Here is a 25,753-nt window from a genome sequence, read left to right as displayed (position 1 = left end):
TTTCAGCTAGAAAGCACCTATTAGCTAATGCTTTTAGAGGAATTTGGGATAGCATCCTTCCACTGAAAACCAACACAGCTATGTAATTTTAAAACTACTGAGGATTCACCTGTGTTCTTATCAGGAGACAGTCTCAGGATCCAGGAGGTGAAAATCTACAAGTGTACTCAGCAGTGTGAAGCAGTGCTTTATTTCCTAGTGTTTTTTTTTTCACAGTGTTTTATTTCATGTGTCCAGTGATTAAACACTACAAAAAAAAAAAAAAAAATTCAAAGGTAATTAAGAGAACTTGTCTAATCACAGAATTTCATTCTGGTGTCAATATTCTGTAAGAAAGAATAGAGTGGCCCAGACTGCATTGTTGGGAAATGGATGATGGGATATATTCAATCCAATTAAATATCTATATCTAAAATTGTAGGTTGCTTGACTTTCCCACCTTGATTAAAAATTACTTTTATGAACCACAGTCAGTGAAATGAATTTATCTTCAAGTTCTGTTGACTCAGTGTGAACTAGGTAGAAAATATTTTTTGAGAAATGGATTTCTATAGTAAAAAGGTGATATCTTTTTTTTTTTTTTCAAAAAAAAAAAAAAAAAGGTTTTACAAACAGAATTGAAATTTAAAAAATTGTAAAATTACTCGTGTTACTTTGAGATGCATCAGTCCTTTTTGGTTCATGTGATTAGATTTCATCCAATTATAAAAAAAAAATTAAAATGCAAAATGGAAACAACCTTGGAAGAAAAATGTAATTTAAAGTTTGTAAACAAATGTCCCTATGACCTGAAAACAAATAGATAGCCAAAAGCTACATGTTATTTTGTTTTCCATCTCATCTGAGACTCTCATTGACACTTTACTGCTTCTTCCTTCTTGTATCCCATTAAAATCTTCCCAGCCCAGTCCTCTGTTCTGTTGTCCACAATCAATTCTCTGTCTCAGAGTGATCTTATTTTAATATTTGCATGCAACTGTTGTTCAGTCTTCATTTTACTAAGCTGATACATATTGACTTGTTATCACAGAGACAATACCAATAAGTTCTTAAGCAAACAGAGTTCTTGGACCTTTCATGATAGCATATTTTAGCAAACTGAAAGGTTTAGTCTTAAAGTAACAAGGAATTATTTTTCCTCATTGGTACTGTAACGTCTCAAATTTGTCCTTGAAGCATGTTAATTTCTTCTAAGGAAATATGGAAAAAAAATCCCAAGAAACCTTTTGTTGTGGTAAACTTTTTGTTTAAAAATGCAAATTATTAGAATGTGTATTATTCCCTTTACTTCCTTTTGACTTACCCCTTGACCTTGATTGCTGTGACACAAGCTGCAGGAGCAAGTTCCTGGTTTCCACTGGTCTGAAAGCATTCTTGACTTTGTACATCATGTTTCTTAAAGCAGGAAGCAATTACGGTCAGAGTTGGGTAGTGGATGTCCTTCAAAAGACTTGGGTCTACCCAAGATATCTCAGCATTTTGAAAAATCATCTTCAACAATCTTCCCTTTCACACATCCTGCCATCTTGAAAGGTGCATTTAAATTTTCAGGCATAGCATAGCCTGTCTAATTTACTTCCTTCCATACACAGACGCATAGACACAAACATATCACTTGGGTGTTTTTTATGCTTAGAGAAAACAAACCAGTGTAAGCTGTAATAGAACTGCTAATGAGCTGATGTTATCTACCAACCTATTTAAAATTCTGTTCTCTTTCTGTTTTGCATTTGGTGGGGTTGTAAATTTAATTTTCAAGTGCAGTCTTATTTCTTCTCCTTCGTCTTCAGCTTTCCCTCACCACTGTGCACAGTCCATGCACCCACATAGGCACACAAATCACAGCACCCTGACTGGAAGGAATCATTTATGCTTCAGTGCTCTGTCTTGAGTTGCTTCTATTTGTTGGTACCTGGTAGATTTATTTTTTTTTTCAGGGGATGGAGATTATAACACCATCCAGAAACATAAGGATGTTCTGGAGACAAGAAAAAGCAAGATATCTCCTATGGTTTATAGTGTAAGGATATGTTATGTGGAGGAAGACAATGTGAAGGGTATAGGTGACATAATTCCTCTATTTCAGATTCTATGCATATTTTATATATATTGTGTGCATATATATTTTTATAAAACAGTCAGTATGAAAGTGTTTGACATTAGTGAACTATATCAAAACCTGAACATTGAATTCATCACAATTTTGGCTTAATTATTCTTAGTTAAATATCTAAAAAAGATGTAATCTCCTGATAAATTTTAATCAAAGCTACGTTCCCACTACTTATTCCATTTGATAATGTCTTAAAAACACAAAAAGAAGATACAAAGAATTATAGGGGATGTTAGGATCTTCACAATATAATACTTAATAAAGCACATTGAATCAGTTAATCTGTTCCCAAAAAGCAATCTCATCCATTTTTTGAATTATTATTCATTGCACTTGCTTTCCTATTGCTTTTCCTAATCTAGTTTTAAATGTCTGAACAATGAAACATCTGCTGGAGAATAACCCAACATTTCCTGGGAGAATCATACAAGCCAACCACACATTTCTACAGTATACTTTTCAGCTGATCATTTGCTCCATGTCTTTCATCGTTACTGTACTCCTTTATCTACCTTAATTATTTATCACCTTTATTTGGCAAAAATATTTGTTCTTCAATAGTATGGTTAAGTATTTTCTGCAAATCCATCCTTCTGGTTTTGAATTGCATAAAAAAATTTTGAATTTTCTACAATTTATGTTTTCTAAAAGAACTGATCTAAACAGAATACTACTAAAAAAATTTCAGAAACTTTCCTCACACTCATATACAAAGACTAGTTTTCCAGACTGTAGTAAAAGATCAAGCAAGATCAATTTACACTGAGAAATGATTTATTCCTATCATTTTGAAACAGCTCTAATTATAGATGTGCTTTCATGACAGGCAAACACAAATATGGGATCATTTCAGTACATTGCAGTTAGTCTATGGCTGATGTCAGAATTCAGGAATCTGGTGGAAAAAGAGCTCATAATGGCTAAAAAACTTATACTTGAGTAGTGGATTCACCTTTAAGTAATAGTTTCTCTTCTGCAGGGCACCAAGAGGTAGATACCAATAAGAGGGAAAGAATGTTCTCTGTTTGTGTGTGGTTTTATGGGTATCACCTCCTTAAACTGTCTGGATAGGTGATTAATAGAGAGGACTATAATCTAAATTTCATCCAAACCTCTGGATAAAATAATGATAAGGCGGAGAAGATGAGAAGGTCAGATTTGGAGGGGAACAACAGGTGAGTGATGGAGTGATGGTGGTGAAATAATCAATTTGATGGGAAACTTCTGGAAGAAGAATGACTAAAACCTCAAAAGGATAAATATTGAGTGGTTGGCACTCAAGCTATAGTAACTTCCATGAGTCTTTATGGAAAAGACTTGGTTTTTGAAGGAGAGAGATGAAGATGTGAAAAAAGTCCATCTCATCATAATGATCTTAATCGTTAAATATTCTCTTAAGCTGTCAAGTGGCTTGCTTTAGTTGCTTCCACAAAGAGTGAAGTCAGTCTTCACACAGCAATTTCCTTAAAAGCAGTGTCCCTCACACAATGTTTAATACATGGGGCTTGGGAATTTTACCAAAACAAAAAATAGTCTAGTTAGGGAACCACAGCTTCACTTCTACCCTAGAATGTAGGTACAGCATCAAATACCTTGGCTCCTGAGCAGGGCATTTGTCTCATCAGAGGACAGAAAGGATGAGTTGAGCTCAGAAACTGAAAGCCCTATGCAAAGTCAGGATCTTAACTGCTGGTTGACTCAAAGACCTCTTGATTCTGTGAAAGGTCTTGGAACAACAGAAATAACTAAATTTCTTTTTGACTAATCAAATTCTAGAACAGAAAAGAGAATTCTCTTATGCTAGGGATAAGCTTTTTATTGCCTTTACTGTTCTTTTTTTAACAGAAATGAAAGTAAGTATTTAGATGTAAAGGTCTACCTCTGAACTAGATTTCGGAACTCCTGTTATCATCAAGAAAACTCAGAGGTTTTATTGTTAAAAGTGTCTAATTCATTCAATATAATCTAGATAATTGACTTCCAAATTCCAGTTCAGAGCAGTGTGGGCATTTTGCAGTCCTGCCAGACCCATATGGATGCTTCATACTCTCTCATAATCTCAAATGACACTAAATTATTTACTTCAGTCAGTTGAAGCAAACTCTGTGCTTACAAACACAATAAAGCCTACAGATCTATTCAGCATATGAAGTTTAGATGTGGGTTTGAGGACTAAATATGTAGTTTCTTGGACAACCAACATCTGCTGACTACTGTGTAAACTCCGTGTATATGAACCATCTATACTTTATTCAGTGTACCTATACCTGTGTTGCACTACAGGGCCCAGAAATTAGCACAAATCTTGAGATGTCTCACTAGTGCTGAGCAGAATGGAAGGATCATATTCCTTAACTGTAGCCCTGAAAATTATGATTTTGTTTTTCATAGTTTTAGACACTTTCCCAGGACAGCAAATATGAACATAGAAGTTTATACATTCCTTCTAAGAAACATATTTTGATGGATATTTTGCATGACCAGTGTGACTGGGAAGGTATTGACTTAATTATCCAATCCCTGGTCATTGTCAAGAATCTATAAATACTGGAGTCAGAAAAATAAATCTCTTCTTTTTTCTATCACATCACTGAGATGTGTTTGTGTGAATTATTCCATGTCCTCTAGTGACACTTAACCTTCTGGTAATGTTCTTGGTAGTACAGCCCAGGAAGTTGTTGGCCTTCTTTGCTACAAAACCAGATTGTTTACTCAATTTTTTGACCACCAGAAACCCCTCAGGTCCTTCTCTGCTAATGCTGCTTTCCAGACAATTGGCCCCCAGCTCATCTTAGTAACTGGAGTTATTTTTCTCCAAGGCTTTACATTTTCTTTTGTTGAAGAACTTCTGCTGTCTCTTCTTATTCTAGAAATATTTCTTTGTCTGAACTTCAAGGGTATTATCTTCCCTACTTGAATACCTCTGTGAACATTCTACAGTTATCAGTGTAGATAGATGCTTGTTTGGGAGAACAAAGTTCTCTCACTGCATTTGCTCAGGAATACATCAGTCTTACAGGCTTTTTACCTTTTTCTTACTTCATAGAAGGACTATCCCTTCCATAAGTCCTTTGAAGAATCAAATCTCTCAAAGTGCTAAATTAAAGTTAGAGAGTACCAATTTTATAGCAGTATAATGACCTATAGGATCACTCATATTATGGGAGGCCTTCCTGAAATTTCTTCTTTCTTTCCTGGAAAGCACTCCAGATGTTCTCATTTCAGGGCTTCGCATTCCACAGGTGCCCTGATGGGGAAAATCTGGGTGATATGGGATCAAGTTACAGAGAATTTCATCCTTTATAAACTCTAGCCTTCTCATTCACTCAAAAATTATTGCATAATGAAGTATGTGTTCTGAGCTATGCAAGTCCTCATTGACTGCATCCTCATGACAATCCACAGAGGCAGTAGCTTGCCTCCTAAAGCCTTTTCTGCCTAGTCAATTCCTGCATTCACTCTCACCTTCAGCTTCTGCCTCTGCACATGCTTGTCCCCTCCTCGTCTCCCTCTCCTTGTCTCCTCTCAAGTCATCAGAGCCAAGAAAGTCTGAGATTTACAACTGTTTGATACCTGCTCCACTGCGATGTCAATTCAATTTGATCCAATTTGACAGCCCTGATACTAACACAGGACCAGAGACCACAATGATAGTACAACATCCATCTCTTGTTAAGCTTCTTGCACTTGCTATTGCTTCCCTCTGTAATTGCCCTAGATCAAGAGACCTATTGTAAATGCGTTAAGTTTTGCTGACAGCACAAAGCTGGGAAGACACAGGAACTCAGGCTTAAGAGGGAAGGAAAATTCAACAAGATTTGCTGGGCTCTAGGCTGTTACGCAGCAAATGAAATTCGGTATTGACAAACACACATTAATGTAATTGGTCAAGGGAAGTGTGGGACTAACAGTGCAAAACTGCTGAGTAGGAAAAATAATGGTTTAAAGGGGCTTTGATAAAATGTTCGTATCAGAGCTGACACCAAAATCTCTGTTCAAGTACAGAGAAGGTCTCTGAATGTTAAATTGTTCTTTACCTGACTTAGAGTTCTACATATTCCTTATTTCTGAAGTATTTCTCATAATTTCACTGGGAAAGCTGTTGCTTAAATGGGAAACTGAGGCCTCATCACCCAGTTTAATAAAAACTCACTGAATGTTTGCAATAAATGACTTTGATCACTTGCAAACTAAACATCAATGCCATTTGTGGGATCCGTGTTTATCAAATCAACATCTGCACTGGTAATTAATTATTAGATAATTTACTGAGCAACAAAACTACTCAGTTCTCTTTTTTTTTCATAGAGTAAACTCCATATTCCTGATTCTACTGTTATCTGAAAAGGTTGTGTGTGTCCCTTTGAGGTGGATTACCTGAGGACTAGTTTATCACAAATTAGTAAGGATGTGATTCATCTTCTCTAACTTCAGTTGTCTAAAATTTAGAGGCCTAAGTCTGATTTCATTACCTAAGAATTCCTTCATGACAGTCCAGAATAGAGAGAAACAGACATTTCCAGAGATTGATTCGTATTAATCTAGGTTTGATATATATCTTAAAGTGAGCCGATCACTCTGGGAAAGATTTATTGATCAGTTCATCTATGTTTGGACAAATGAGTCCCACCTAGTAATCCAAACTGTTCCATCAGAAACACAGTTTTTTAATTGTTTCTTTTTACATCCCTTCTCCTTCTTCTTTTCCATCCTTCATTCACAACAAATTGCCATTTTTCTTCTAAAATGTATGTGTCAGGTGAATTTCAGTGCCACGAGTCCCATGGATTGAAGACATGAAGCCATGAATATCTCCTAAAAGGTAAGAAAAAAGGACTTTTTTTGCTACTCTAGGCTGCAGTTCATAAAGATCCATGACTATCATTGTCTTTTTGAACTCTCACTTTTATTGCCATGTTGAAAACTTCAAATTCCTGACAATATTCTGCTACAGTATCACAAGTCCTGTAGCTGTTCTTCACTTATTTCCTAGTCCAGTGCTCACTGCATCAATTTTCTCATGCTCACATGGAGGAGCTCAGCTTACTCTGATTTGCTGAGGGCTTGTGTGTTTACTGCAGTACTTTAGACTTGTGTGATATTTAGACATAGTGATGGCCATGCTTTCTTTTACGTGTGTATCTGCAGCACTAGTATTGAGATTCACATGTTTCTTCATTTTCCTCAGATTCCTTGAACCAGGGCATGAATTTAAAATGAAAAGGAGATGATTAATTTAGCCTGAGTGCAGCGCAGGGATATGAAAAACTGTAGAAAAACACAAAATAAACTGTGATCCTTGAGGCTGTGAGTGAAATTTCTCCATGCAGGGAAGATTTTTGTTCTTTAAAGCCAGATCTGTGACTCCATTTGGGCCATCATTAATTTATGACTATGCAAGTCCACTCCTATTACTTAGTCCTGCTGTCATGGTCAGACTACAGCTCTACATTTATGCTTTTGTGGTACACAAGCTCAGCCTCCATATAATGCTCATCACTTATTCAAGCTGATGATGACTTGATTTCTGTTTAGAACCAGCTGAGAGGTCAGTCAGATAGGCAAAGCCAGGCACAGCAATTGATCCAGATGCTGAGTATCTAGGTGTAAGCTCTTCCTGCTCCTGGAAGCATGGATTTCAATGATGAGAGCTGAGTTAGAGTGCAAACCAAACTCAAGCCTAAGACCATCAACAGTAGGGTGATAATAGTGAAATTGTGCCCCTGCCTTCCCCATTAACAGTAATGTCATGGTTTTAATCCTTTTTGCACTTTAGACCTTTTCTATACAGTGTGAACTAAGTTCCATAATGACAGCTTGATGTGACCTGAAAAATATTCCATCATATGAATAAGACATCTCATAAGGAAGAGGTTAATAAAGAAAAAGTAGAGTTTTCACATTGCTCACTCAAAATGGTAGTGCTTACTTCCGGCCTCAGTGTAAGGCCAAGGTCTTGGGTGTACAAAATAAACTTCTGCCTACTTCAGGGAGAAGTTAAAGGTGAGGGGAAAATAAATGAATGTCGTTTTAATAAGCAGGAAGCATTCATTACTCACTAATGGTCCCTTTTTCCTGAAAATACCAGCAACTTATCAAGGCTGCAGCTTCTCATTTTCTTAGTGTTTTGGAAGAGAGGGATGAAGTTAACAAGGGAAGCGACAAAACATACTTCTACATGCCTCCAGCAATTAGATTCAGAACTTCTGAGTTGGTATAATTTGATGGTAAATTTGTTATCCATTTGAGGAGTATAGTCCTAACTCTGGTAGATTTTGTTAACCCCATCATGATAGATCAGGAAAATAACTGAAATTCAAACGTTAAATTGATTTCAAGGATTTTCATTATTGCATAGTAACTGTTTGACATTATTAAATACACTTTAAAAGGTAAACTACAAAATCTGCATTTGCTCCCAATACATGAACGAGTGTTTTTACTCCACTTCCAAATTTCATCAATTTTCATTTCAGAATAATCAGCAACAACACAGGCAAGAGCTTAGTACAGGACATGAATTCCTTGGAAGATGTTAGCAAGCTGTGAAAATCAACTTTTTGGCCTGGAGTAAGAGTTTACTTTCCTAATACTCATTTTCTATCACGGAGGGAGGTGAGACAGCATTTGCCCCAGAACAGAAGAAGATAATTTATCAGATGGATTCCTACTGACTCTTCAAACAGCCTATTGTGACCTTTGGTTATTAAACCTTTTGACTGTTAGTTAATTTCAGCAGTGGGGAGGCTATTAGCTGACCAGCTAGATTCCCTGCCCAGCATCTGCTAACCAATGACCTGTGATCTGGGCAATAAAACTGAAATTACATCTGGACAATAAATATATTTTGGCTTCTAACACAATGAGAGGTGTCATTCTACCTCAATGTATTGATTTTTTAAATGTATGCCAGAAGACATGTTGTTGTGTCTTAATGAAATAACCTGATTTAGGCTTTTTATACATACATGAAATATGTTTTTACATAGGTCATTGATGCCAGGAATTTTGGTGGTCTTGGGGACAGAAAGGGGGGAGATGGGAATAAATAAATAGCAGCAGCAACAGAATTTACAAGTCAAAAGAATAAAAATTATGATTTCTGTCTTAGAAAGAGAAGAAGACTTAGCTTTGGAAATACCACATGTTCATCAGCATACATCAAAGTGTTTATGCCCTGAATGGAGGCATGTGAGGGAGAAAGAAAGTGTAATTTGGTCAACAGGAGGGACTCCAGCCATATGTTCAATACTGAAAATCTTTTAGCAGTAGAACTAGAAATTATTCCTGTAAACTGTAAGAAACTCATAAACTGTGATATGTCTTCTAGTAGCGCTGGTGACTAACAGAAAGGAGAATTGGGGGTGATATAGCCTCTCCCCAGGTCTGGTTCGGTTACAGTCTTGTAGGAAGAGTGTTTCAAGTGCTTATTCATCAATGTGACACGTTCATAGGTCTGCAATGAGAGCTGAGACATTCAAAGAAACCTGGAGGAGCTTAGTTATCCAAATGTTTTTGGAATCCATGGAAGCACATGGAAAAGCTCTCTGAGAACATCAAGTCCAACCATTAATACAGCACTGCCAAGTCCACCATGAAGCCATGTCTGTAAGCACCACAATGGTACATCTTTCAGATATCTTCAGGACTGGTGACTCGACCACTTCCCTGCACTGAGTCGCACAAGTTCTAATATTTGACAGCTACCTTTGTGAAAACCTTTTCCTGCTATCCAGTATAAACCTCTCCTGGCATAATTTGAGACCTTTTTCTCTCCTTCTACAATTTGTACTTAAGAGAAGAGACCAATGTTTAGGGAGAAAAAAGTAGATATCCTTCAGTTTGGCAAGTTTGTGGTTAAACTTGGAGATAATGTACTTTATTTTCATTATCTATATTTCAATACCTGTGGTGAAATTCAGTCTAGTAACTCTTGTGATAGGTATGAGCACTGTAGTCTGAAGATTTTTGCAACTCTTCACTCTTAAGATTTTAAGGAACTGGGAAGAAAACACACAAGAAGCCAGGCCAAAAGAAACCAAATCAAAAGCAACCATATTGAAATGAACTAACTCAAAAGAAACCAAACCAAAACAAGAGAAAAAAAAAAAAAAAGAGAGGGAAAAAAAAAATTGCTCTTTTTCTCTATGAACTTTATGATTCATATATGACAGTGCAGTGTTTTAAAGTCTAGATCTCAGTTAAAAGTTGCAGGTTTTATGTGCAATAAGCTTTCACCGAGTTTCCACATTTCAGAGAAATGCTCCAGACTTTGCTTTATAGCTCTTTCGTGGTACATGCTAAGTTATACATCTTCCACTATGACCTTCCTGTGCTGTGTTTAAACTGTGACTATTCACCTGGTTTCATTACAGTTGACACCTGTCTGTGACAGCAGGATGGAACTGCAACCCAAATTCAACCCATGCAAGTTTAAGCTTTTAAAGTCATGGTTTCAGGTAAAAACCCAATTGACTAAAACTCCTTCAAGCCACAGTGATGGAAGCTTGGGAGCTCAACCAGTTCAATCAACCTAACATCCCTGTGTTGCAGTGAGAGGGCAGATTTGTTTATCTGTAAAGAAAGCCAAGATTGCTGACACCTTTGATTAAAGAATTTCAAGTAGGCAGATGTAGTCTCAGGTTAGGGTACATGATTTGGGCTCCAGTATAAACTAAAAGAAAGCCCCCAGATCTAGGAGATTTTTTTATTTATTTAATTTCCCATGGATAATATTTTCGCTCTACATTCTTTCTGTGCTTTATAGTTTGCAGACTTTCCCATAAGTTCAAGGTTGATGATGTAATTGTGACTAAAAGAAATGCAGTGTTTGGCTTCTCTTTAGAGGCTTTTTTGGTAACACACCACATTACATTTCTTGCTTGTCATTACATCCTGCCAGCTTTCTGGCACAACTTTTTTCTTTTTTTTTTTAAATTTTTCTTCCTTCAGTTTCACTAGTATGCATTATTCATTGAAAAAGAAAAAAAAAAAAAAAAGGAGAAAAAAGAGAGAGAGAGAAAAAAAACCAAAAAACAGAGAGAAGAATAATTTGCATTTCCTGATTGGAAGCCAGGGATTATTCATCATCGCCCTGTACATCTCTTATAAAGATGATAAATGAACGTATATTAACTGAATCCTAAAACAAAATAATGTATTTTTCCAAAAGATTTGCAGAGCTGCATTTCCATTGTAATTAGTTTACTTTTTTTAACCAAGTGCTGTTAAAGCACCATCAAAATGAAAGCTGAATTCTGAACTGTTTAGAGGAGGTGGGAGAAAGTAATGGACTATTTAGTGGATTTTTCCTTTCTCTTTTAGGACTACTGAAAATAGTTCAAATTGGTGTCTAGATTAATAATAATAATAATAATAATAATAATAATAATAATAATAATAATAATAATAATAATAATAATAATAATAATAATAATAATAATAATAATAATAATAATAATAATAATAATAAATAACCAAACACTCAAAAAATTGAAAAACAAAATACAAAAAACAAACCAATGGCAAGAAAAACAACAAAACCAAAATCCCTCTTCAAGGAAATTACTCTGGAGCAAGAAGATAACCACAGTGGCAAGAAACTTGTTACACATTTTTTGACTCATAAGAGGTTTAATAATCATTTATACTCCTCCAAACAGAAATTAGGAAGAGATTGGTCTTTTCATCATTTTTTGTTGTGTTGATTTATTGAGCTTGTCAAGGTTTAAACAAGGCATTTGGCCTCCAGCTTGAACAGGCTTGAACCCAAAGTGTTGTTCCCTGCCATTCCCTCCTGTGCCTCTCCTGCCATGCTGAGGAGCTGAATTTGGCTCTAAGCTAGGCAGGACATTATCCAATAGGAGATGTGATCTTCCAGTGAAGTAAAAGCCCCATTGTAGTGGTAAAATTGTAATAAGGAGAGAGTAGGACCACGTAAGAGCTGAGGGGGGAGTGGGGGGGAGAGAAATTGTTGTGCATAAATGTTTTGAAGCAATAAGGCTGGTTATTTTTTTTTGTTGAAAAAATGTGCTTCCCATAAAAAATTTATTGTTCTCTAAGTGTTCTCATTTTCAGCAAACCACAACTAAAAAGATCAAAGAAACTAATAAAAACAGGGCCACTGAAATTACTTCAATTAACATTTTTTTAGAAGGCCTCCCCTTTGCTATCTTTATATTCCCTCTTTTCCTTCCCAAATCTTCCCACTTCTTCCCTTTGTTTTTCTGAACCAATTTTTATTAAAAGAAAAGAGAAGGTAAATAGCATCTTATTTTTAAATATCTTAATTTAAAAAAAAAATATTAAAAAATGCAAGAACTGGAATTTTCATTAATATTATTTGTAAGTGTGGACAGAGTCTGAACTATGTGTTCTCAGATCATGATGGAAAGCGGCTGTTGTTTATTTTTCTTATCCAGATACAGAAATTATGTCCTTGAAATGAAGAATTGCTGAGAACTTTTCAGCAGCACTGGCAGAAATTTGTCGTTTTCCTTGTTTTGCAAAGTAAGGAAATAGGATGCAAAGACTTGGTTCCCAGCACCCAGAGGGAAAAATCTCTGGTGCTATAAACAGTTCCCTGGAGAAACTCAGCTCAGTGCTTTCACAAAGCAGGACATTTTCAGACTATTATTTCCATTAAACACCAAATTAACTGCCTGTAAACTTGTTCAGTTATTTGTTTTTACTGGCCTGTAAAAGCATAAAACATAAATACATAAATAAATATTTATAATGCATGGATAACAGTGCTAACACATGCCATAAGCCATGCCAGGAAAAAGGAAATAAATCAAGCTTCGTGGCTGAGAGATGCCACTTGGTTTGATTTGTAATAAACAACTTCACTTATTGTTATGTGCCTTATTCATATATATTATTTTGTATTAGAATTTTACTCAGTCTTTTTCATTGTGCTAGCCACTCTTCAAAGAACAATCACAATCTTTGGAGACTTGACTCATGCCATCCAAGTAGGCACTTAAGTGAAGCACCTAAATTAAGCTTTCTCTGGGGCCATTGCAATCATTTAAAAAAGCCAGAAGGAAAGCCCAGGTGCATATGAACCTCAGCCACATCTGGAATTAAAATTTTACCATGTTTTTCCAGATGGATGAGACCTTATTCTTCCACCTTGTGCGTGACAAAGGTTTCATGTTCAAAGTAATTTTAACAAAATTAACATTTTTGTAAGAACAGGAATAGAATTTTCTAACTATAACCTCTTATCTGCATCAGTCTGGACCTTTCTGAATAAAAGACTTCTAGATGCTTGGATCTTTCATTTCTCTGGCAGCTCTTTTGTAGACCGCCCTTCCAACTGTGAAGCCTTCTGCATCAGAACTTGCAGTCACAATCCTGCTACTGAAACAACACGCCAAGAGAAATCTAGAATAACATCCCATGCTTCTCTTCAGGCATAACAAGCTGGGCAGCAATAAGAAGGGAATTTCGGCTTAAGGCATGTAAGACTGAGTTTGCCATTTGGGAGGAAAGTCTGGAGAACACCTAAAGGCACTCTGTGGGCCAGCATTTGCCCAGCTGTGGTTCAGAGGCATACACAAAGGAAAGCTTTTACTAAACCAGTAACTCCTCCTTCACTGATGGGTTCACTCCACATCCTCCCTTTTCTCTTCTCAGTCCCCTAGAGCTCAGTTTGGAGAACACAACTTTCCTTACATCATTAGTCAAGGAGTGGGCACGGCGTTGGAATACATTTATTCTTCTCTTTCAGCAAGTAAAACCTGGTTCCAGCCCTGGATTCTGATCAGCATGGCTAAAATTCACTGTAGTTGAGCCTTTGTGTGCACTAATGTTTGCAAAGAGGTGAATATCCTATTTTCCTGCAGGGACATTTGCAGTGATTTTTTCCTTCATATGTGAGACATGTTAGTTAATATAGCCTGAATATTTTTATTATTACTTCCATGGGAAAGCATTAACTGATTTATCTGAATAAAATTTGAGGTGGCAGCAATAAATAAACAAAATGCTCAATAAAGTCTTGTTAATTGTGACACTTGTTTCTTTTGTTCGTTTTAAAGCATTCCTTGACACTGTGTAATGTCACTGCAAGTAACACAAGCTTTGTTGTTTTTTTTTTTAATTACTGCTTAGTTAAGAAATAAGTTAGTTTGTCCCATACCTAGCAAGTTTCTTTCAGTATTATTCCACAAGAGCTGCAGAGGTCTCTAAACACCACCCATGGTCATTAGGTCACTTTTTTTCCACAGCTTTTCAGGTAGTTACTCACAAACTGATAATTGCTACCAAATAGATGCACTGCAGTGCTGGCCTGTCATTTGTTAGTACTTCCCTTCAGCTTATAGCCCTGTGGCCCTCTCTCAGGCTCTGTCTACATGCCAGTGTGCTGTAATGATAAATAACATTATCGACCTATAGGTATGCATAAAACATAAGATGGATCGCATGTTTTCCGGACTGCTCAATTTTCATGAACTGCATTTCAAGTTATTTTGGTCAGGTCCCTTAGCTCTGACACCATAGTTTTGGAGTGGGTAGAGGGGTAACATGGGCAGAAATAATTCGACAAAACTCAATAAAAATATATATTATCTCTTCTCATTACAAACTGATCAGTTACTTCAACTAATTTCCTAGACAGACAGTAGAAAACTGAATTTAAAAATTTGTCATTAAAAAACACTGTATATTGATAAGTTAAAATGTAATTTTCTTCCCTCCTCATTTCATTAAACAGGTACAGTCAGAGCACTTAAGTTTAATAATAGAAGACTTTAATTTTAAATATTTTCGACTTGATTAAACCTATTCAACTTGATTAAACCGATGCAAACCTTTCAGTTTGAAGGGGTTTGGTTTGTTTTTCCAAAATTCATAAATGATTTTAGGAGGCTAAATTCAATTTTCATTGGTAACCCAGCATTCAGAATTCTAAATCCCTTGTATTTCAAATGTAATGAGACTTCTAAGCGTGAAAGACACAAATGAAAGTTAAATTATCCCCCAGTGTCTTTAAGCACCTGGGGTTTCTTTATACATATAGCTTCTTTGCACCTAAAATATGTTTGTTTTCTGTCATACCATGGGCACATGTGTATTTACCTGTATGGGTTTATATAAGACAAGTAAATGTAAGGGTCTGCGGGTCTAAATTTATGATAGTGAAAAATATTTTTCATTTTATTATTTTCATAAGGAAAAAATGTAAATTATACCTCAATTTTACAGAAGGGGGAAAATTTAATAGAGAAAAAAATGTCCAATTTATTTTTTTCTAGTTGCAACTCAAATTAATTCCTCTCATACACAAAGCAAAAATCATTCAAAGTGTAATGATTCAGGATCAGGCCCTAATTTCTTCCCAGAATAGTTACTGACATTAATGAAATGAGAGGAAGAGAAATAACAAAAGGAGATAAAATAGATGACAAATCTTTAGATGAAATAACTGCCAAACAAGAAGAATAATTTATGTTAGAGGAGTGGGAGGTCATCTGGCCCAACTCTTCACTCACAGCAGGACCTTAACACAATATGAGTTCAATATGACATGAGGTCAGTAACACAGTTTTATATTAATTCTTTTAGAAAAATAAATTAGATGGGTCTAGGAAAGAGGTATGGACAGTCCAAGTCTTGTGTTTCTAACCACAGAGAGATAAACTGAGCCTTAAACTAACATTCAAAAGTTAACCTAAAATCTTGTACATTTTTCATTCCTTACACAAATAATTAGATTAAAAAATTATGGCCAATGCCCAAGGAAAATATATTGTTAAGAGATAATTAAAATGAAGAACAGACACATAATCTGTTATTTAAAATTTCAGCACCAACCCCAACAATATCTTCCTTGAGTATGAATAGAAAAAGTGTTGTTCATTACAAATTCATTAAGAAACTTGCACTCAGCCATTCATTCTTTGAAGATATAGTCCCTGCCCCTCATTCAGTAAAGGAATTAAAACTTCTAACAGTTTTAAAACTCAGGAAGTGTTTTGTGGAGAATTTTAGCCTTTCTTCCCTAGTCAAAAGAATCTTTTTCAATTGTTTTTTTTTTCCTGAAATCAGGGAAATTTTGTAGCTAATGTCAAATTTGGAATTCATTCAGATACTACCTTATTCCTCTCTGCAAAATCTTTGCTAATTAAAAAAAACTATGACTCCCTTTCAGCTGAAGAATCCATTAAATTTTATATACACATATATATATAAATAAATATATATATATATGTATTTATATATTTACATATCACTTTTTTATATTTTTATATATGGATATATATATTCAAGGATGAATGAATGAAAGGAGACTTGCATCTCATATTAGTCTATTAGGTAAATAGGAGCAAATGTTGTTTTTTAGCTGGGTTGCTTTCCTTCTCTTCCTCTCTCTATTTTACTGCCAAAGCCCCAGTAGAGTATGAATGCAGAATATCAGCCCATCTTCTAATATATGCAGCATAATCTTCTTAAAATGAGTTTTCACTTCAAGGAACAGAAGGGCTTAGAGATGAGCAGCATGGCTTTTTTGTATTTGGCATCTCATTATACTTAGTACCATTTTTTCCTTCTTAGAACAATTGAATATCATTAGTGAAGGAAAATTCTCCCTATATATATTATTAGGACTTTTTGTTTTGTTTTGGTTTGTTTCTTTGTTTCTTTGTTTTCTCACTTTCATGAGGCATGGAGAAGGGAGTGAGAGGAAAAATAAGGTTTTTTATTAATTCATGGAGAAAAAGAAGAAGCTTTTATATTTCACATTTCTTCATCACAACTTAATGTTTTTCCACTTTCTGGACAATTCCATCTCAGCTTAACATTAACATTAACATTAACAAATGGGAATTTACATTAATTCAGGATTTGGAATCAGGAAAGTAAAATATTGTGCATTTATTATTTTAATTTTTTTTTAATAAAATAGCCTGAAATGTCATTTGAGGAACTGAGAAATTCTTCAGCATGTTTGAATATAGATTTAATTTATCGTGGCTTCTTGGCCAAACTCAAACACAACATCAGCTTGAAATCCAGCATCCTCCCTTGGGAAACCTCAGCTGAGTTCTTTACTGATTAAAGCCAATGAAGCTGGACCAGCAGACAATTTTCCCAAATATCCATTTGCATGGATAGTTTGTACTACATTAGTGTCTAGTGGAAATACAGTGATTTAAAATGTCTGTTACATGTTTAATTACTTCTTTTAAATAGGTTGGTTGGAGAAGGTAGGAAGTGTACTCATGTCCAGCATGATATTATTAGATTACAAATATTATAAATGTAAGGATTCGATGCTGGTGAACCAATAATCAATTCTTTTGTCCTATCAAATATACAGCATCCATAATCTATGTCATGAGCTTTCCAGACCATTGACCGTCACTTAACTTGTGTCATACCCAAAAAAGACAGGAAGAAAAAGGAATAGAAAATAATAGAGGAATACTTAGGAAAAAAGCTAATTCTCAAATCCAAGGCTGTAACTCTGTGTTACAAACAGTAAGAATGGCCACACAGATTGTCTCACTTTTTGGTGGTGTCTCTGATAAAGATGAAATTAAGACACAAAGCTGTAAGACTTTAGTACCAACAACTTTTATAAATAAGAGGACACTGAAGAGAATAAGACCACTGTAGAGATCAGCACAGAAAGATCTCCTTGGCAACAGAGATTTAGCTGGTGGGACACACTATTTTTGTGCTTAATCCCTTCAACCCAATGCATAGCCTTCCTGTACTTTGGAGATCTACAAGCTGTGTGAGACCTCCTGCCATAAACCATCACCAGATGCTAAGTTATGCTAGGTTCCAGTTCAGCCCAGCTTGATTCAAATGGACAGCTGGCCCAGCAATGGCCTCAGCTTCATTTCAGAGCCTTGAACTGCTGTAATCGCTGGTCTTGGCACCCACTTTTCTGTCAGCTAGAACACATTCAGAGGGCAATAGAAACCATCCTCAAACTAACCATTTTCTGTTTAGTCCTTGTGTTTTTCATAGCCACTACAACCTGTGCCCATCCTTCCAAAATGTAAACATCTCTCAAGTTTGCTAAACTTCCTAGAGAGCATCATCTCCAGGAAATGATTCTTTAATCTGTTTTAATTCACCATTGAAAGTTGTGTATATTCCTCAGTGATCATAAATGTGGCATGCTTCCTCAGAGAAGCGAAATTCAAGTCACAGCATAAATTAAGTCACTGCATAATTTCCTACATGTGAACTAGAGTTTTCAGAGGAGCTCTAAATAATACATTTAGTACATTTAGTAGAGCTTGCTTTAGTTTATAAAACACAGGTCATTGAAACAACCATGATGCCCTAAGAGGCTTTTGTATGGACTCCAACTAAAGGTATCCCACAACTTCACATATCTGTCAGACCCATGTGGATACCTCTGAAACCCTAACACATCTCAGGTGCTACTGGGCACAATATTGTGGTTAAATGAAATTTTTGCCTGCAATGAAATTGAAATTAGCTCCCTGGAATTGTTAGAGGCCAGGATGGATGGAGCTCTGAGCAAACTGGTCTAGTGGAAGGTGTCCCTACTCACGGAACAGGATTATCTTTAAGGTACCTTGTGGTCCAAGCTATTCTATGATAGCCATGAATCCAGGGACTGTAACAAAAAACTCAGACACCTGCTGTTTCTGTAGAAAACTGAGCAAAATTTAGTCTGGAAACCCAGCCTCACTCTGAAGAACTCATGAAGGGTTTGTGTTTTTTTCCCAATGAAAGATAAATCTTACTTGAGAAACAAATTTTAATCATTTCTTCCGAGTCTTGCATTATTTACAAGGCCAGAACAACCATGCAAAAGCTTCTCATCTCTTTACCTCGTGCGCTAAATAAATATCATTAGAAAAATACTGCAGTGCTGGAGTCAGAGATTATTTTATGTGATTTAATCCAGTCAACTGTGGGACCCCATGTCCATCAGTGGGGCTGCTGCACTGGGCAGAAAGGGAGAGGTCAGCTTCTCTCTCATTGGGGAGCAGGAGAAAGCTGCAGAGGTTGATTTCTGAAGTGTAGAATAAAGAAGATAAAGTTTTTTAAAATGTGCTTCTGTCTCCAAGAATTCTCTGCATGCAGCAGAAAGGAGGAAATTGTGTTCAGGAGCTGTCAGTTGGATTGCAGTAAAAACTCTGGTAATGATGCCCTGTCCATGGAAGCTTTACCAGCCTTTCCTGTAATTGAAAGTTCTGACCTTCTCAAGCCCTTTTCTATAAAATAAATAAAACAAAATAAATACATAATCCTTCCATTTTGACTTTAGGAACAAACTGAGAATTATATCAGTTAAAATAAAATAGGCTTCATTTAAACAATACAGTAATTGCAGAATATTTCTGTCATGCCAGGAAAATAAGCTGCATGAAAATAAGCAATAGAAAAGAACAAAAAGAGAAAACAAAATACAGCATGAAACTCACTTTTAACTATTTTTTTTTTTCTTCAGTGAAATTCTGGGGATAAGAGAACTCACAACTTTTGTGGGATTAATTTAGGGAACTGCACACTAAAAATTGGTATTTGGCAGTTTTCATAAGAGGCTACAAAGATAGCAAATTAAATGGAGTCAGAGAGAGAACTAAAAAGAAGAGTAAAGAGTGAGGAGCAGAGCAATTCATGTCTGTAACTTGTATAAAATCTTCTTGGACTTATTTCAGTAGTTGCTTTATACAGTAAAGAAACAACTTCAAAGCAGTGGCCTGAAATCACAATAAAAAAAAATATATATATATATATATACATCTGAAAGGTAAGAATATAAGATGAGAATATTGGGATTTTTTTTTTATGAAAAATACCACCATTTCCACATATTCTTACTTGTTTCAGATTAGTAAAAAAGCCCCATTTTTGCTTATTTTTCCTACAATTAGCTTCAAACACATTTAGTCGTCAACCAAACTGAATGCTGTGTTTTGAGAAAGGCATATAGGGTCTTTCTGTTTAACTTTTCTTTTTCAGTGAATAACAAAAATAAAATAAAATAAATTAAAACAAACCAAATTTTTAATATAATTTTTTTTGAGTTCTTCAAACATTGCATCATCACATCACATCCTTCTGACTTTTTTTGTTTAGATGTCAATTGAGATTTTTGTGTGAGAAAACCACACTGTATTAATTTTTAGTGCCTGTGTGCTGAGATATAAAAACATTTTCTTGCTAATGAAAGACAAAACCCAAACGATGTGGATATCAGCAGAGATCTAGCACTGCTTCAACAATATCTAGTTATTTCAGGCAGGAGCCATTCCAGCAGTTAATAGATTTACATGCAGTGAGCCTATTCTCACCTCAGTCTCTATAAGTCACATGCAGTTTTAAGAGGCCAGCAATGTCAATTTATTCTACTAAATGGACTTTGTGGAGGGTTTAACTGTCACCCAGTGACACTGCTCTCTGCATTTGTTGAATGGGTAGTCTGAAACTAATGTCTGTACTGCAGGTACACCTGTAGAAAGGTTTGGTGAAGCTAAGGAAGGTCCCCAAGGTGAATTTAGATGGGTATCCAGGACCCTCATCCTGTTTGTATGTCAGTCCTGGCAAAAAATTAGTTTCCCTCAAGTGCTAAAGCTGCTCATAGGACAAGCAAAGGTGAGTGCTAAAATAAACAACAAGTTCTCAACATCACCCTCCATTAAATGGTCTGGGAAGTTTATTGCACTTTCTCTGGCTTAAAAAAACAAAGAAAATGTGGCTGAAGTCTCATTTCTTAATTTCTTATTAAGTACAGAGCTGTGCTCCTGGGTTTGAAGACTGTATTATGGGAAGAAAATCTCTGCTTTCTTCTTGGTGGTTCCAAAGGTCTTCAAAGCAGGTGTGAGAATATTGTCATTTCCTGTACATCTTTTAATAGTCCTAATTTGCTTTCTTTGCCTATTTCTGTTGGGTTTTTGTTTGTTGGTTTGGGGGGGAGGGAAGATATTTTTCTTTTTTCTTTTTCTTTTCTTTTCTTTTCTTTTCTTTTCTTTTCTTTTCTTTTCTTTTCTTTTCTTTTCTTTTCTTTTCTTTTCTTTTCTTTTCTTTTTCTTTTCTTTTCTTTTCTTTTCTTTTCTTTTCTTTTCTTTTCTTTTTTCTTTTCTTCTTTTCTTTTCTTTTCTTTCCTTTCCTTTCCTTTCCTTTCCTTTTCTTTTCTTTTCTTTTCTTCTTTTCTTTTCTTTTCTTTTCTTTTCTTTTCTTTTCTTTTCTTTCCTTTTCTTTTCTTTTCTTTTCTTTTCTTTTTCTTTTCTTTTCTTTTCTTTTCTTTTCTTTTCTTTTCTTTTCTTTTCTTTTCTTTTCTTTTCTTTTCATTTCTTTTCTTTTTTTTTCTTTTCTTTTCTTTTTTCTTTTTTTCTCCTCTCCTCTCCTCCCCTTGAGTCTCCTCGAGTCTCCTCGAGTCTCCTCTTCTCTCTCTTCTCTCTATTCTCTTCTTTCTTTCCCTTTTCTCTTTTTTTTTTTCCCCTTCCCTATGCAGACCATAAAGTTTTCAGAACAAGCACTGCATTTCTAAGCATCCTTCTAGACTTGTAGCATAATGGAGCCTCTGGGGCTTACAATAGAATGAACAATAATTGCTTTAATTCATTGTGCAAATAGAAAAGAGCTTCTCAAAATGGCTGTCAGAATAGGTTGAAGTCTATTATGTGTATTTATTTCTGTTAAGATTTGTAAATATTTAATAGGTTTGAGTTTTATCTGGGTAAAATTTAGTTATCAATTACTATGGTTTATGTGCAAAATAATGTCCACAATAAGTGTGCAGGGCAGTATTAGTCATTGTTATGAAGAATGTAAGCAAAGTAGCTGAAATAAAAGATAAGCACGAGTAAAACTTATTTTGCTTTTATTTTCCTGTACTATATGATGTAGGATTTCTCCAGCTATATAGTTCTCAAATGGGACTGTGACCCAATGTTGATACTATTTTAGAGACACTGCTTTTGGAATATGAACAAATTAGTTTGGCTAATAAGAAAAATAATTCATATTGCCTGTCCTCAGACAAATACATTTGATAACAATGGATTGTTTTTTTAATTTTTATTTTCAAAATATGCTTATTTTGTTGAGGAACCCTTATATGAAACTTATCTTTCAAAAAAAGTTATTAAAAATAGGAAAACAATAATGAAACCTTAAGTCTACAGGAGAAAAGAATAAAAAAAGTATTTTTTTTTATTTTTCTAAAAATCCCATTGTGAACTATTACAAGAATTGTTGGATATTTGTAAACGTAGCAATTCTAATGTCATTAAGATTTTAATGGGTGCAAAAATAATATTCATACTAAAATTTAGAGTTTTCCTTAAAGATTCAATTTTCTGATTTCTAAGTTACACAATGAATTCACTCAGTTAAATAATTATACTTATTTTTAAATTTTCTTATTTTACAAATTATTTAAAGGGATTTTTACTTTGTTTTAAGGTCATTTAACTATCTGAGATTTATTTCAGCATGATGCATGCACTGCGTGTATAAAGCTGTTCATTTATCCAGTGTTCATTAAGGGGAAATTAAAGATTATTTTAGAATGTGATATAGTTAAGGTTTATCCTGAACATTCCAAATGTCTTTTCATAATTTTATAACAATTTAATTTATCTATTCTTAAAAATCAATAGTATTAATCAGCAGAGATTTTATGTAGGTTTGTGGATTCAATCTCAACTTTTTTAATAAAGAAGATAGATTGAAATTGTAAAAACCTAAGTTTCAGAAAGAAATGGGTAGAGAAGGTTGAAGCAGCTTAATTTGTATTTTTTTTTCTTTGAAGCAAGATGTTTTGGCAGATTAAAATGAAACATTGAATGAAAACATTGATTTGAAATGAAAGGTTTCATTTTGAAAAGTTGATGTGAAACTTACATTTTGCATCAAATTAGTATCATGAATTGAAATGCCACACAAATTCTGCTTTAATTCAAATTCCAATTCAAAAGAAAAGGGTTAAATTGGAACTCAGCTTTTAAAAGAAACATTTTATTCTGTTCCAAACTACTGCTTTCAAAATCAGAAAGATCATCAGAATGGACAGTCCCTACATACAAGTTTGAATATAATGAAAGCTCATTTTTCAAAGGAAAAACATGCAAACAAATATTTTTCATCAGACCAGCTTAGGTCTAGCCTGATTCCTTACATATCCATCTTGGATGTGTCGGAACGAGGTTCTGTGGAGCAGAGACACATTTTTACCAGGGTTCATAAGATAATAGCGCTCCAGAGAGATGGGTTTCATAGGCAGCTACCTTGTTAAGGAGATTGTTCTTAGGGTGTCACAAAAAAGGTGAGACACCTTAGTACCAGGAGAAGTGAAAAGAAAAAAAGCCCCCAAAACCAAAAAGAAAGAAAAAACAAAACAAAACAAAGAACAGAATAAAACCAAACCAAAGCAAACAAAAACAAAAAACAAAAACAAAACCAACAAAAACCAAAATGAAAACCAAACCAAAACAAAAACCCACTAAAACAAACAACCTCTCCATACAAACAATAAACAAACAAACAGAAGATCCATGCAATAAACAACTGAAAAAAAGTGTTAGAAATTGTTCAGGTGTTGTAAAAAAAAAAGGAGTCTTTTGTAAAAAAAATGTTCAAGAATGCAAAAGAAGAATTATCAGGCTAAGTGTCTATAGAGCACCCTGCATACAGAATCAGGAATAATTGGTCTGTATTTTAGTTATCATTATTTATGTAGAATAATCTTAGATATTCCAGAAACATCATTGTACACTAAACATTTAACTAAACAAAATCATGGATGTTATTTGTATCAGATTATTCCTATTTTTATGAACATTTGCCAAGAAGGAAAAGGAAATAATGACAGACTAGGTCTGGGAGTTCCTGTGTGTTGTTATTTTAAGATATTTTGATTTGTTCTATGGTTTCAAACATGTAAGAGCTGTTTCCTGCGGAAATGTTCTCAGTAAGACATACAGCCATTTTTTTAGAAGCTACACATATCATAAGAAATATCTGTGCTTTTCTAAGTCTTTCTCTGATTGATTATAATTATAATTTCCAGACTTGTTTGAAATGAAGTTTAAAAAATAAAATATGTCAAAATAAAAGAAAAAAGTAGGCAAAACAAATAAAAGAAAAATAAACTAAAGCAAAATAAACCAAAAAACTCCACCAAAACTAAAAAAGTAAAAATAAAAATAAAAATAAATAAAAATAAAAATAATAAAAATAAATAAATAAAGATAATTATAATAATAGTAATAATAATAATAATAATAATAATAATAATAATAATAATAATAATAATAATAATAATAATAATAATAAATACCAGCCCTTTCTGCCATAACATCACAGATAACATTTAACCAATCTTTTTTCTCTAAGTTTTGTGATGTTATGATAATTAGGAAATGTAGTATAATGAAGAGGAAAATGTGATTAGTAAAGGCTGATATATTAGTCTACAGCCCACATAACAATTTTTCTAATATGTAGTACTATGCCTTTATGTTGTCCAGTTATGCCTGAGGTTGTTAGGCATAAATAAAAAGAAATTTCTTTGCCTAAAAGGAACCTGGTTTCAGAGAGTTCTCCTTCCAGATTAACTTAAATCTGTTCTGCTTTCAAATAAAATTATGGGGAAAATGCAGGAGAAATGACTTAGCCATCACTAGCCCTCTTGCAAAATGAGTTAGATGAATGGTGGTGGGCATAAATGTGGGAACAAGGCAGAAAACCTCTTTCTATGATAGCTGAGCATTTAATGACTGTAACAGGTACATTTTCCCAGGCACCTCACAGAAAGAGTGTTAGAAGTAAAAAATTACTTGATCTTAGGGATCCACCTGGAAATCAACACAGAACCTGTAGCTATTAAATTTATATTAAAAGTTATTTTTATTTTGTCCTGAGGGCACTTCTGGTCATGATTTTCAACATGGAAATCAAGAATTTGTTTGGGTTTTGGTTGTTTTCCTTTTTTTTTATTATTTCTTTTCTTCTTTTACTTTTTTCTTTGCTTTTGCTTTTATTTTAGCTAGAAGATAAGAATTTAATCTCCAAATACTTGTGTGTTGTATCCTAAAAGGAACAACTCTCACATGCTGATATACAGGAGATAGGTTTAAACTACACAATCCAAGCAGTAATGATAATACAGTCACAAAGCCATGGAAATGCTTGGCCTGAACACATTTATCTTCACTTGAGTTCCTGGCTGCATTTTGACAGTCTGCACTGAAACCTTGGCTCCTATGGGTTACTTTTCCAAAGTAATTAACTGAGAAGTACTTTGACTGTGTCTTTGCAACCTTCTGCTGCAAATTAGTGGGGCTCTTGTTGAAGATGAGTGTTTTCTATGCACTGAATTTAGCCTCTATTTATTTGCAAGAATCCTCTGTTCTCAAATGTGAGAAAAGTAGAGAAGAAATTCCACACCATGAAAGACAGGAATCCATTAATCACTCTATACTGATAGTTGCCAAGAAGAAAATTCATCTAAGGCATTCTCTTTTGCATACTGGAAAGAAAGAATGAGAGCAAGAGAAGCAAGAAGAGAAACAGAACAACTTGAAATACTAATAGAAATACACAAGCAACTTTTAAAATATTAGTGGAGAGACGAAAATTTTAAATACTAAAATATTAAAATTGATTGAGGTTGTGAAATAAGTGTATTAG

This window comes from Pseudopodoces humilis, chromosome 4 (assembly GCF_049639895.1).
Source record: "Pseudopodoces humilis isolate 2021_Gansu_Grassland_sample_001 chromosome 4, ASM4963989v1, whole genome shotgun sequence".
In the NCBI taxonomy this organism is placed as follows: domain Eukaryota; kingdom Metazoa; phylum Chordata; class Aves; order Passeriformes; family Paridae; genus Pseudopodoces; species Pseudopodoces humilis.
The sequence above is the reverse complement of the archived record's forward strand: the minus strand, read 5'-3'. Positions refer to the sequence as shown.